Below are 11,018 nucleotides of genomic sequence, written 5' to 3'. Positions count from 1 at the left end.
ATCATGGATATAACCCTCGATCCAGTTGCTGTAACCCTTCAGGAGGACAGACCTGGGAATTTTTGATCCTTCGTCCGCCCATGACTCCACAACATTGAGCGTAAGAGGAGGAAGATATGACAGGTTCGTAGTCCACACCATAGACATCATAGACGCCCTATTGGCCGCTGGGCGACGAGATTTGCGGCCGCCATCTTGAACCGGTCGTACTCCTGGTTTCGTTGCGTAGCAGCAGTTAAGATGCCAGAGCACTGTGCAGCATTTTCCTGTTCTGATTGGCGGACCATCGCAAGTACGGCTCGGGATTACTTTTCACAAGATTTAACATTACTATTGTACTATTGGTTGTAGTTTGTCCTTTAATCCAGAGAATTGAGAAGGAGCAAGGATCTTTTATAGTACTGTACTGAAATCGTAGCTAGCTAACATTAGTATTAGACTATGTATCTCAACTCAAGTGTTTCTCACATAACTTACTATTCAGATCAGAAAGAAGTTAGAAAAAGCACTTGTTAAATGCATGAAAACTTACTTTTAGCATTAGGTAACATTTAGTGCCTATTATCAACACAATCCAATCTGAAGTTAATACATATATTGTTCGACAGAACATAATAACTGTTATTTGTGTTTGCGCACGTGATTTCAGGAAGTAATGTACATTAAGGTTTCTCTGTTCTGTAAAGTGTATTTGAGTACTGTGTAAAGCGCTAATAAATATGCATTATTTGTATTCTTATTATAAGGTGCTGAGAGCTGCAGAGAGGGTGATCCGCCAAGCTTCAGCAATACAAGCTCCTCAGGTGTCAACAGTCACACACATTGTGCAGGAGGAGATTGGGACAGAGGATGTTTTCCTCCCTGGGGAGCACATTGAGGAGACCCAGTTTGGCATTGACAAGCATCAGTCTGATATGTTGTCACTGGTTGTGTCTGTGTTTCTAAAGATTAGGCTCCACCATGTTGACAAACTCTCCTCTCTTGAACTACAGAAAGGGAGCATGAGAAAGCTCTGCAAAACAGTCCTCTTTCAGGGGTTTTAGTGTGTGTGTGAGAGAGTGTATGAGAGAGAGAGAAAAGAGTGTGTGTGTGAGAGAGCGAGAGGGAGAGTGAGGGAGAAGAGTGTGTGTGAGGGTGAGGGAGAGGGAGGGTGGGAGGGAGAAGAGTGTGTGTGAGGGTGAGGGAGAGGGAGGGTGGGAGGGAGAAGAGTGTGTGTGAGGGTGAGGGAGAGGGAGGGTGGGAGGGAGGGATAATTGTGTGTGTGTGTGTGTACTGTATGTGTGAGAGAGATGGAGGGAGAAGTGGAGAAGTGTGTGTGTGTGTGTGTGTGTGTGTGTGAGAGAGAGAGAGAGAGAGAGAGAGAGTGTGAGGGAGAAGAGTGTATGTGAGGGTGAGGGAGGGAGGGATAATTGTGTGTGTGTGTGTACTGTATGTGTGAGAGAGATGGAGGGAGAAGTGGAGAAGTGTGTGTGTGTGTGTGTGTGTGTGTGAGAGAGAGAGAGTGTGAGGGAGAAGAGTGTATGTGAGGGTGAGGGAGGGAGGGATAATTGTGTGTGTGTGTGTGTGTGTACTGTATGTGTGAGAGAGATGGAGGGAGAAGTGGAGAAGTGTGTGTGTGTGTGTGTGAGAGAGAGAGAGTGTGAGGGAGAAGAGTGTGTGTGTGTGTGTGAGAGAAAGAGAGATGGAGAGAGAGATGTAATATGTTACAAATTATAATACATTGTTTCTTCAACTTATTAAAATATCTTATTTTACTGCAACTATCCGTTTCTGCTTCTTTATCATATTTATAGTGTGTGATTTATAAATATCCTACCTCACATATTTAGATTTTGGGCGTCTGGTCACTTATATATTATATCAGAATATAATATGTAACTGTATGCCTATTATGAATATTAAAATACGCTGAACCATGTGTCCTGTATCATAGTTGCACGAATGACCTTTGCAGCAAAAAAACCCCGCGTCAAATTCAGTTGGGTGTTCAGTGAGATATGATTTGATTTAATGTGCTGACAGCTGCACCTGGCAAACAAGTTACACTGAGTGGAGCTGGCGACCGGTCCGAGATGGCGGCTCCACGGCTCGTTCGTGCCAATGATGGGGCGTCTACCTATATATATGTCTATGGTCCACACAGCCATATTTAGTTGTTGTTATTTTCGGTTTACCCTCACAGCCTAGTTTTCGATTCAAAATGGCGGCGGGCTGAATAAGGCGTATATGGAATTGTGAATGATAGCATGTATAAAGGTTCAATAAGACCGAATAGAAAGGATTGTTGATATCTACGTCAGTGCAGAGGCTGTAAGAGAAAGAGAGAAAGAGAGAGAAGACTTCAACATTGAAGAACCCCAAACACCTCGACACACAGGTAACTGAGATTAAAGGACATTTTCTGATTACCCTGCTGAAAAAAACAGCTAAAACCAGCCTAAGCTGGTCAGGCTGGTTTTAGCTGGTCCCCCAGCCTGGTCATAGCTGGTTTATCAAGCTGGTTTTAGAGGGGTTTTGTCCACTTTTTTAGCTGGTCTTAGCTGGTTTTAGCTGGTCTAAGCTGGTTTTAGCCAGTCAGGATGGCTGGTCTTAGCTGGTCAGGCTGGTCTTAGCTGGATTAAGCTGGTTTTAGCTGGTCTAAGCTGGTCTTAGCTGGTTTTAGCTGGTCAGGATGGCTGGTCTTAGCTGGATTAAGCTGGTTTTAGCTGGTCAGCCTGGTTTAAGATGGTTTTAGCTGGTCAGGCTGAACATAACTGGTTTTAGATGGTCAGATTGACTGGTCTTAGCTGGTATTAGCTGGTTAGACTGGCTGGTCTTAGCTGGTTTTAGCTGGTCAGGCTGGGAGACCACCCAGATAACAAACTGACATAGAAACAACATATAATCGATGTTTCTCTTGGCACTGACACAATGTTGATTTTCTGCTTGTTTAAAAAAAAATCTCACATACTTAATAATAGATATGTATGATTAGTAATAATTTATTAAACACACATCACATTTAGTCAAAATGTCTTTATTTATACAAAATATACAGTTACAAATGTTTAGAGCATAATACAAACCTTCTGTATACAAAGCTTCTATAAGACTAATATCGAAAATGCCTTTACACTCAAATACGCACAAAGAGGTATAACGTAAATTATATGCTCATATAAATAGTCTCAAGTTACAAATTAAAAGAATTTACTTAAGAATTAAAATTATGTTATTTTGTACCAAATATGCCAGTGTCCGACAGCTTATCAGAATTACTGGCCTGAGTCTGTATTTCCCCCCTTCTCCCAAAAAGCTTATACTACCGTCCAGCTATTAAAATAGTTCCGTTTTGTATGTAATAGCAAAGTGATTGTATATTTTATAGTTTTTATTATTTTTGTTCTTATTATTAAGTTACGAAAAACGTTTGTTAAATATAAAGCAAAAATGAACTGGAACTTACATCAGAAAGCTTTAAATTATAATCATTCTGGTTTATTAATTTAAATCATAATCATTCTGGCCTGAAGCCCGGTCCGAGGGATGTAAAAAAGACGGGGTGAAATGCAGTGCTCTAGACTAGCCTATAAGTTTAACTTTTAAAAATGTTGTCATCCTAACAACAAACAGCTTTACTCATTCTCTTGTACACAGAGTCTTATACAGTCTATCAGCTATGACTATTTTAGTCTTTCAAAGGACAAAATGGGTGAAAAAACAGTAATAAAAATGAATCCAGTGATAGTCAGGGTCCCTCTGAATACATATAACTTGAAATATTGAGCTAACCTATAAAGCAACCCTTTTTATGGATGTTGGAAAATGGGACACACTGCAATTGCTAGGATGCATCTTGTTTTGGGTAAATATGCTTTTAGTTTTCTCCAAAACTATACAGTAAAATGCCTTGAAAATATACACAGTGATAGTATGGGTCACTCTGAATACATATACATTAAAAGAATGAGCTAACCTATAAAGCAACCCTTTTTATGAATGTTGGAAAATGGGAAAAAGTGCAAGTGCAACAATGGAGTTCGATGTTTTGGGTGAATTTGCTTTTAGTTTTCTACAAAACTATACAGTAAAATAACTTGAAAATGAATACAGTGATAGTCAGGGTCATTCTGAATACATATGATTTGAAAGAATGAGCTAACCTATAAAGCAACCCTTTTTTTATGAATGTTGAAAAATGGGAAAAAATGCAAGTGCAATTTATATATATATATATATATATATATATATATATATATATATATATATATATACATACACACACTCAAACATGAAACAAAAAAACAATGAATGAAAATCATTAATATTATAATTTATAATCTCTAATAAACGATTTAAAATAATCAATGTACAACACAAACGTTTATATACAATAATGAGTTAAAATAAGCGAAAGTATAAAGGAAACGTGTGTACGACAGCTTCTTTACATGCATTTTGACTACTCTGAGCACCCGTACCGTAAGTGCATGATTGCACGCGCAAGTGAAAAAAAAAATGCGGCTGGCTTGACCGTGTATTTTCAAAGCGCGGCTGGCTTGACCGCAGTCAGTATGCTAAGCTAACCTCACAAGAAAGTTGAAAAAGTAACTGTTTACCTTCAACATCATGGATATAACCCTCGATCCAGTTGCTGTAACCCTTCAGGAGGACAGACCTGGGAATTTTTGATCCTTCGTCCGCCCATGACTCCACAACATTGAGCGTAAGAGGAGGAAGATATGACAGGTTCGTAGTCCACACCATAGACATCATAGACGCCCTATTGGCCGCTGGGCGACGAGATTTGCGGCCGCCATCTTGAACCGGTCGTACTCCTGGTTTCGTTGCGTAGCAGCAGTTAAGATGCCAGAGCACTGTGCAGCATTTTCCTGTTCTGATTGGCGGACCATCGCAAGTACGGCTCGGGATTACTTTTCACAAGATTTAACATTACTATTGTACTATTGGTTGTAGTTTGTCCTTTAATCCAGAGAATTGAGAAGGAGCAAGGATCTTTTATAGTACTGTACTGAAATCGTAGCTAGCTAACATTAGTATTAGACTATGTATCTCAACTCAAGTGTTTCTCACATAACTTACTATTCAGATCAGAAAGAAGTTAGAAAAAGCACTTGTTAAATGCATGAAAACTTACTTTTAGCATTAGGTAACATTTAGTGCCTATTATCAACACAATCCAATCTGAAGTTAATACATATATTGTTCGACAGAACATAATAACTGTTATTTGTGTTTGCGCACGTGATTTCAGGAAGTAATGTACATTAAGGTTTCTCTGTTCTGTAAAGTGTATTTGAGTACTGTGTAAAGCGCTAATAAATATGCATTATTTGTATTCTTATTATAAGGTGCTGAGAGCTGCAGAGAGGGTGATCCGCCAAGCTTCAGCAATACAAGCTCCTCAGGTGTCAACAGTCACACACATTGTGCAGGAGGAGATTGGGACAGAGGATGTTTTCCTCCCTGGGGAGCACATTGAGGAGACCCAGTTTGGCATTGACAAGCATCAGTCTGATATGTTGTCACTGGTTGTGTCTGTGTTTCTAAAGATTAGGCTCCACCATGTTGACAAACTCTCCTCTCTTGAACTACAGAAAGGGAGCATGAGAAAGCTCTGCAAAACAGTCCTCTTTCAGGGGTTTTAGTGTGTGTGTGAGAGAGTGTATGAGAGAGAGAGAAAAGAGTGTGTGTGTGAGAGAGCGAGAGGGAGAGTGAGGGAGAAGAGTGTGTGTGAGGGTGAGGGAGAGGGAGGGTGGGAGGGAGAAGAGTGTGTGTGAGGGTGAGGGAGAGGGAGGGTGGGAGGGAGAAGAGTGTGTGTGAGGGTGAGCGAGAGGGAGGGTGGGAGGGAGGGATAATTGTGTGTGTGTGTGTACTGTATGTGTGAGAGAGATGGAGGGAGAAGTGGAGAAGTGTGTGTGTGTGTGTGTGTGTGTGTGTGAGAGAGAGAGAGAGAGAGAGAGAGAGTGTGAGGGAGAAGAGTGTATGTGAGGGTGAGGGAGGGAGGGATAATTGTGTGTGTGTGTGTACTGTATGTGTGAGAGAGATGGAGGGAGAAGTGGAGAAGTGTGTGTGTGTGTGTGTGTGTGTGTGAGAGAGAGAGAGTGTGAGGGAGAAGAGTGTATGTGAGGGTGAGGGAGGGAGGGATAATTGTGTGTGTGTGTGTGTGTGTGTACTGTATGTGTGAGAGAGATGGAGGGAGAAGTGGAGAAGTGTGTGTGTGTGTGTGTGAGAGAGAGAGAGTGTGAGGGAGAAGAGTGTGTGTGTGTGTGTGAGAGAAAGAGAGATGGAGAGAGAGATGTAATATGTTACAAATTATAATACATTGTTTCTTCAACTTATTAAAATATCTTATTTTACTGCAACTATCCGTTTCTGCTTCTTTATCATATTTATAGTGTGTGATTTATAAATATCCTACCTCACATATTTAGATTTTGGGCGTCTGGTCACTTATATATTATATCAGAATATAATATGTAACTGTATGCCTATTATGAATATTAAAATACGCTGAACCATGTGTCCTGTATCATAGTTGCACGAATGACCTTTGCAGCAAAAAAACCCCGCGTCAAATTCAGTTGGGTGTTCAGTGAGATATGATTTGATTTAATGTGCTGACAGCTGCACCTGGCAAACAAGTTACACTGAGTGGAGCTGGCGACCGGTCCGAGATGGCGGCTCCACGGCTCGTTCGTGCCAATGATGGGGCGTCTACCTATATATATGTCTATGGTCCACACAGCCATATTTAGTTGTTGTTATTTTCGGTTTACCCTCACAGCCTAGTTTTCGATTCAAAATGGCGGCGGGCTGAATAAGGCGTATATGGAATTGTGAATGATAGCATGTATAAAGGTTCAATAAGACCGAATAGAAAGGATTGTTGATATCTACGTCAGTGCAGAGGCTGTAAGAGAAAGAGAGAAAGAGAGAGAAGACTTCAACATTGAAGAACCCCAAACACCTCGACACACAGGTAACTGAGATTAAAGGACATTTTCTGATTACCCTGCTGAAAAAAACAGCTAAAACCAGCCTAAGCTGGTCAGGCTGGTTTTAGCTGGTCCCCCAGCCTGGTCATAGCTGGTTTATCAAGCTGGTTTTAGAGGGGTTTTGTCCACTTTTTTAGCTGGTCTTAGCTGGTTTTAGCTGGTCTAAGCTGGTTTTAGCCAGTCAGGATGGCTGGTCTTAGCTGGTCAGGCTGGTCTTAGCTGGATTAAGCTGGTTTTAGCTGGTCTAAGCTGGTCTTAGCTGGTTTTAGCTGGTCAGGATGGCTGGTCTTAGCTGGATTAAGCTGGTTTTAGCTGGTCAGCCTGGTTTAAGATGGTTTTAGCTGGTCAGGCTGAACATAACTGGTTTTAGATGGTCAGATTGACTGGTCTTAGCTGGTATTAGCTGGTTAGACTGGCTGGTCTTAGCTGGTTTTAGCTGGTCAGGCTGGGAGACCACCCAGATAACAAACTGACATAGAAACAACATATAATCGATGTTTCTCTTGGCACTGACACAATGTTGATTTTCTGCTTGTTTAAAAAAAAATCTCACATACTTAATAATAGATATGTATGATTAGTAATAATTTATTAAACACACATCACATTTAGTCAAAATGTCTTTATTTATACAAAATATACAGTTACAAATGTTTAGAGCATAATACAAACCTTCTGTATACAAAGCTTCTATAAGACTAATATCGAAAATGCCTTTACACTCAAATACGCACAAAGAGGTATAACGTAAATTATATGCTCATATAAATAGTCTCAAGTTACAAATTAAAAGAATTTACTTAAGAATTAAAATTATGTTATTTTGTACCAAATATGCCAGTGTCCGACAGCTTATCAGAATTACTGGCCTGAGTCTGTATTTCCCCCCTTCTCCCAAAAAGCTTATACTACCGTCCAGCTATTAAAATAGTTCCGTTTTGTATGTAATAGCAAAGTGATTGTATATTTTATAGTTTTTATTATTTTTGTTCTTATTATTAAGTTACGAAAAACGTTTGTTAAATATAAAGCAAAAATGAACTGGAACTTACATCAGAAAGCTTTAAATTATAATCATTCTGGTTTATTAATTTAAATCATAATCATTCTGGCCCGAAGCCCGGTCCGAGGGATGTAAAAAAGACGGGGTGAAATGCAGTGCTCTAGACTAGCCTATAAGTTTAACTTTTAAAAATGTTGTCATCCTAACAACAAACAGCTTTACTCATTCTCTTGTACACAGAGTCTTATACAGTCTATCAGCTATGACTATTTTAGTCTTTCAAAGGACAAAATGGGTGAAAAAACAGTAATAAAAATGAATCCAGTGATAGTCAGGGTCCCTCTGAATACATATAACTTGAAATATTGAGCTAACCTATAAAGCAACCCTTTTTATGGATGTTGGAAAATGGGACACACTGCAATTGCTAGGATGCATCTTGTTTTGGGTAAATATGCTTTTAGTTTTCTCCAAAACTATACAGTAAAATGCCTTGAAAATATACACAGTGATAGTATGGGTCACTCTGAATACATATACATTAAAAGAATGAGCTAACCTATAAAGCAACCCTTTTTATGAATGTTGGAAAATGGGAAAAAGTGCAAGTGCAACAATGGAGTTCGATGTTTTGGGTGAATTTGCTTTTAGTTTTCTACAAAACTATACAGTAAAATAACTTGAAAATGAATACAGTGATAGTCAGGGTCATTCTGAATACATATGATTTGAAAGAATGAGCTAACCTATAAAGCAACCCTTTTTTTATGAATGTTGAAAAATGGGAAAAAATGCAAGTGCAATTTATATATATATATATATATATATATATATATATATACATACACACACTCAAACATGAAACAAAAAAACAATGAATGAAAATCATTAATATTATAATTTATAATCTCTAATAAACGATTTAAAATAATCAATGTACAACACAAACGTTTATATACAATAATGAGTTAAAATAAGCGAAAGTATAAAGGAAACGTGTGTACGACAGCTTCTTTACATGCATTTTGACTACTCTGAGCACCCGTACCGTAAGTGCATGATTGCACGCGCAAGTGAAAAAAAAAATGCGGCTGGCTTGACCGTGTATTTTCAAAGCGCGGCTGGCTTGACCGCAGTCAGTATGCTAAGCTAACCTCACAAGAAAGTTGAAAAAGTAACTGTTTACCTTCAACATCATGGATATAACCCTCGATCCAGTTGCTGTAACCCTTCAGGAGGACAGACCTGGGAATTTTTGATCCTTCGTCCGCCCATGACTCCACAACATTGAGCGTAAGAGGAGGAAGATATGACAGGTTCGTAGTCCACACCATAGACATCATAGACGCCCTATTGGCCGCTGGGCGACGAGATTTGCGGCCGCCATCTTGAACCGGTCGTACTCCTGGTTTCGTTGCGTAGCAGCAGTTAAGATGCCAGAGCACTGTGCAGCATTTTCCTGTTCTGATTGGCGGACCATCGCAAGTACGGCTCGGGATTACTTTTCACAAGATTTAACATTACTATTGTACTATTGGTTGTAGTTTGTCCTTTAATCCAGAGAATTGAGAAGGAGCAAGGATCTTTTATAGTACTGTACTGAAATCGTAGCTAGCTAACATTAGTATTAGACTATGTATCTCAACTCAAGTGTTTCTCACATAACTTACTATTCAGATCAGAAAGAAGTTAGAAAAAGCACTTGTTAAATGCATGAAAACTTACTTTTAGCATTAGGTAACATTTAGTGCCTATTATCAACACAATCCAATCTGAAGTTAATACATATATTGTTCGACAGAACATAATAACTGTTATTTGTGTTTGCGCACGTGATTTCAGGAAGTAATGTACATTAAGGTTTCTCTGTTCTGTAAAGTGTATTTGAGTACTGTGTAAAGCGCTAATAAATATGCATTATTTGTATTCTTATTATAAGGTGCTGAGAGCTGCAGAGAGGGTGATCCGCCAAGCTTCAGCAATACAAGCTCCTCAGGTGTCAACAGTCACACACATTGTGCAGGAGGAGATTGGGACAGAGGATGTTTTCCTCCCTGGGGAGCACATTGAGGAGACCCAGTTTGGCATTGACAAGCATCAGTCTGATATGTTGTCACTGGTTGTGTCTGTGTTTCTAAAGATTAGGCTCCACCATGTTGACAAACTCTCCTCTCTTGAACTACAGAAAGGGAGCATGAGAAAGCTCTGCAAAACAGTCCTCTTTCAGGGGTTTTAGTGTGTGTGTGAGAGAGTGTATGAGAGAGAGAGAAAAGAGTGTGTGTGTGAGAGAGCGAGAGGGAGAGTGAGGGAGAAGAGTGTGTGTGAGGGTGAGGGAGAGGGAGGGTGGGAGGGAGAAGAGTGTGTGTGAGGGTGAGGGAGAGGGAGGGTGGGAGGGAGAAGAGTGTGTGTGAGGGTGAGGGAGAGGGAGGGTGGGAGGGAGGGATAATTGTGTGTGTGTGTGTACTGTATGTGTGAGAGAGATGGAGGGAGAAGTGGAGAAGTGTGTGTGTGTGTGTGTGTGTGTGTGTGTGTGAGAGAGAGAGAGAGAGAGAGAGAGAGTGTGAGGGAGAAGAGTGTATGTGAGGGTGAGGGAGGGAGGGATAATTGTGTGTGTGTGTGTACTGTATGTGTGAGAGAGATGGAGGGAGAAGTGGAGAAGTGTGTGTGTGTGTGTGTGTGTGTGTGAGAGAGAGAGAGTGTGAGGGAGAAGAGTGTATGTGAGGGTGAGGGAGGGAGGGATAATTGTGTGTGTGTGTGTGTGTGTACTGTATGTGTGAGAGAGATGGAGGGAGAAGTGGAGAAGTGTGTGTGTGTGTGTGTGAGAGAGAGAGAGTGTGAGGGAGAAGAGTGTGTGTGTGTGTGTGAGAGAAAGAGAGATGGAGAGAGAGATGTAATATGTTACAAATTATAATATATTGTTTCTTCAACTTATTAAAATATCTTATTTTACTGCAACTATCCGTTTCTGCTTCTTTATCATATTTATAGTGTGTGATTTATAAATATCCTACCTCACA

Source organism: Carassius auratus, unplaced genomic scaffold (genome assembly GCF_003368295.1).
Source record: "Carassius auratus strain Wakin unplaced genomic scaffold, ASM336829v1 scaf_tig00214331, whole genome shotgun sequence".
Classification (NCBI taxonomy): Eukaryota; Metazoa; Chordata; class Actinopteri; order Cypriniformes; family Cyprinidae; genus Carassius; species Carassius auratus.
This window is presented reverse-complemented; position numbering follows the sequence as displayed.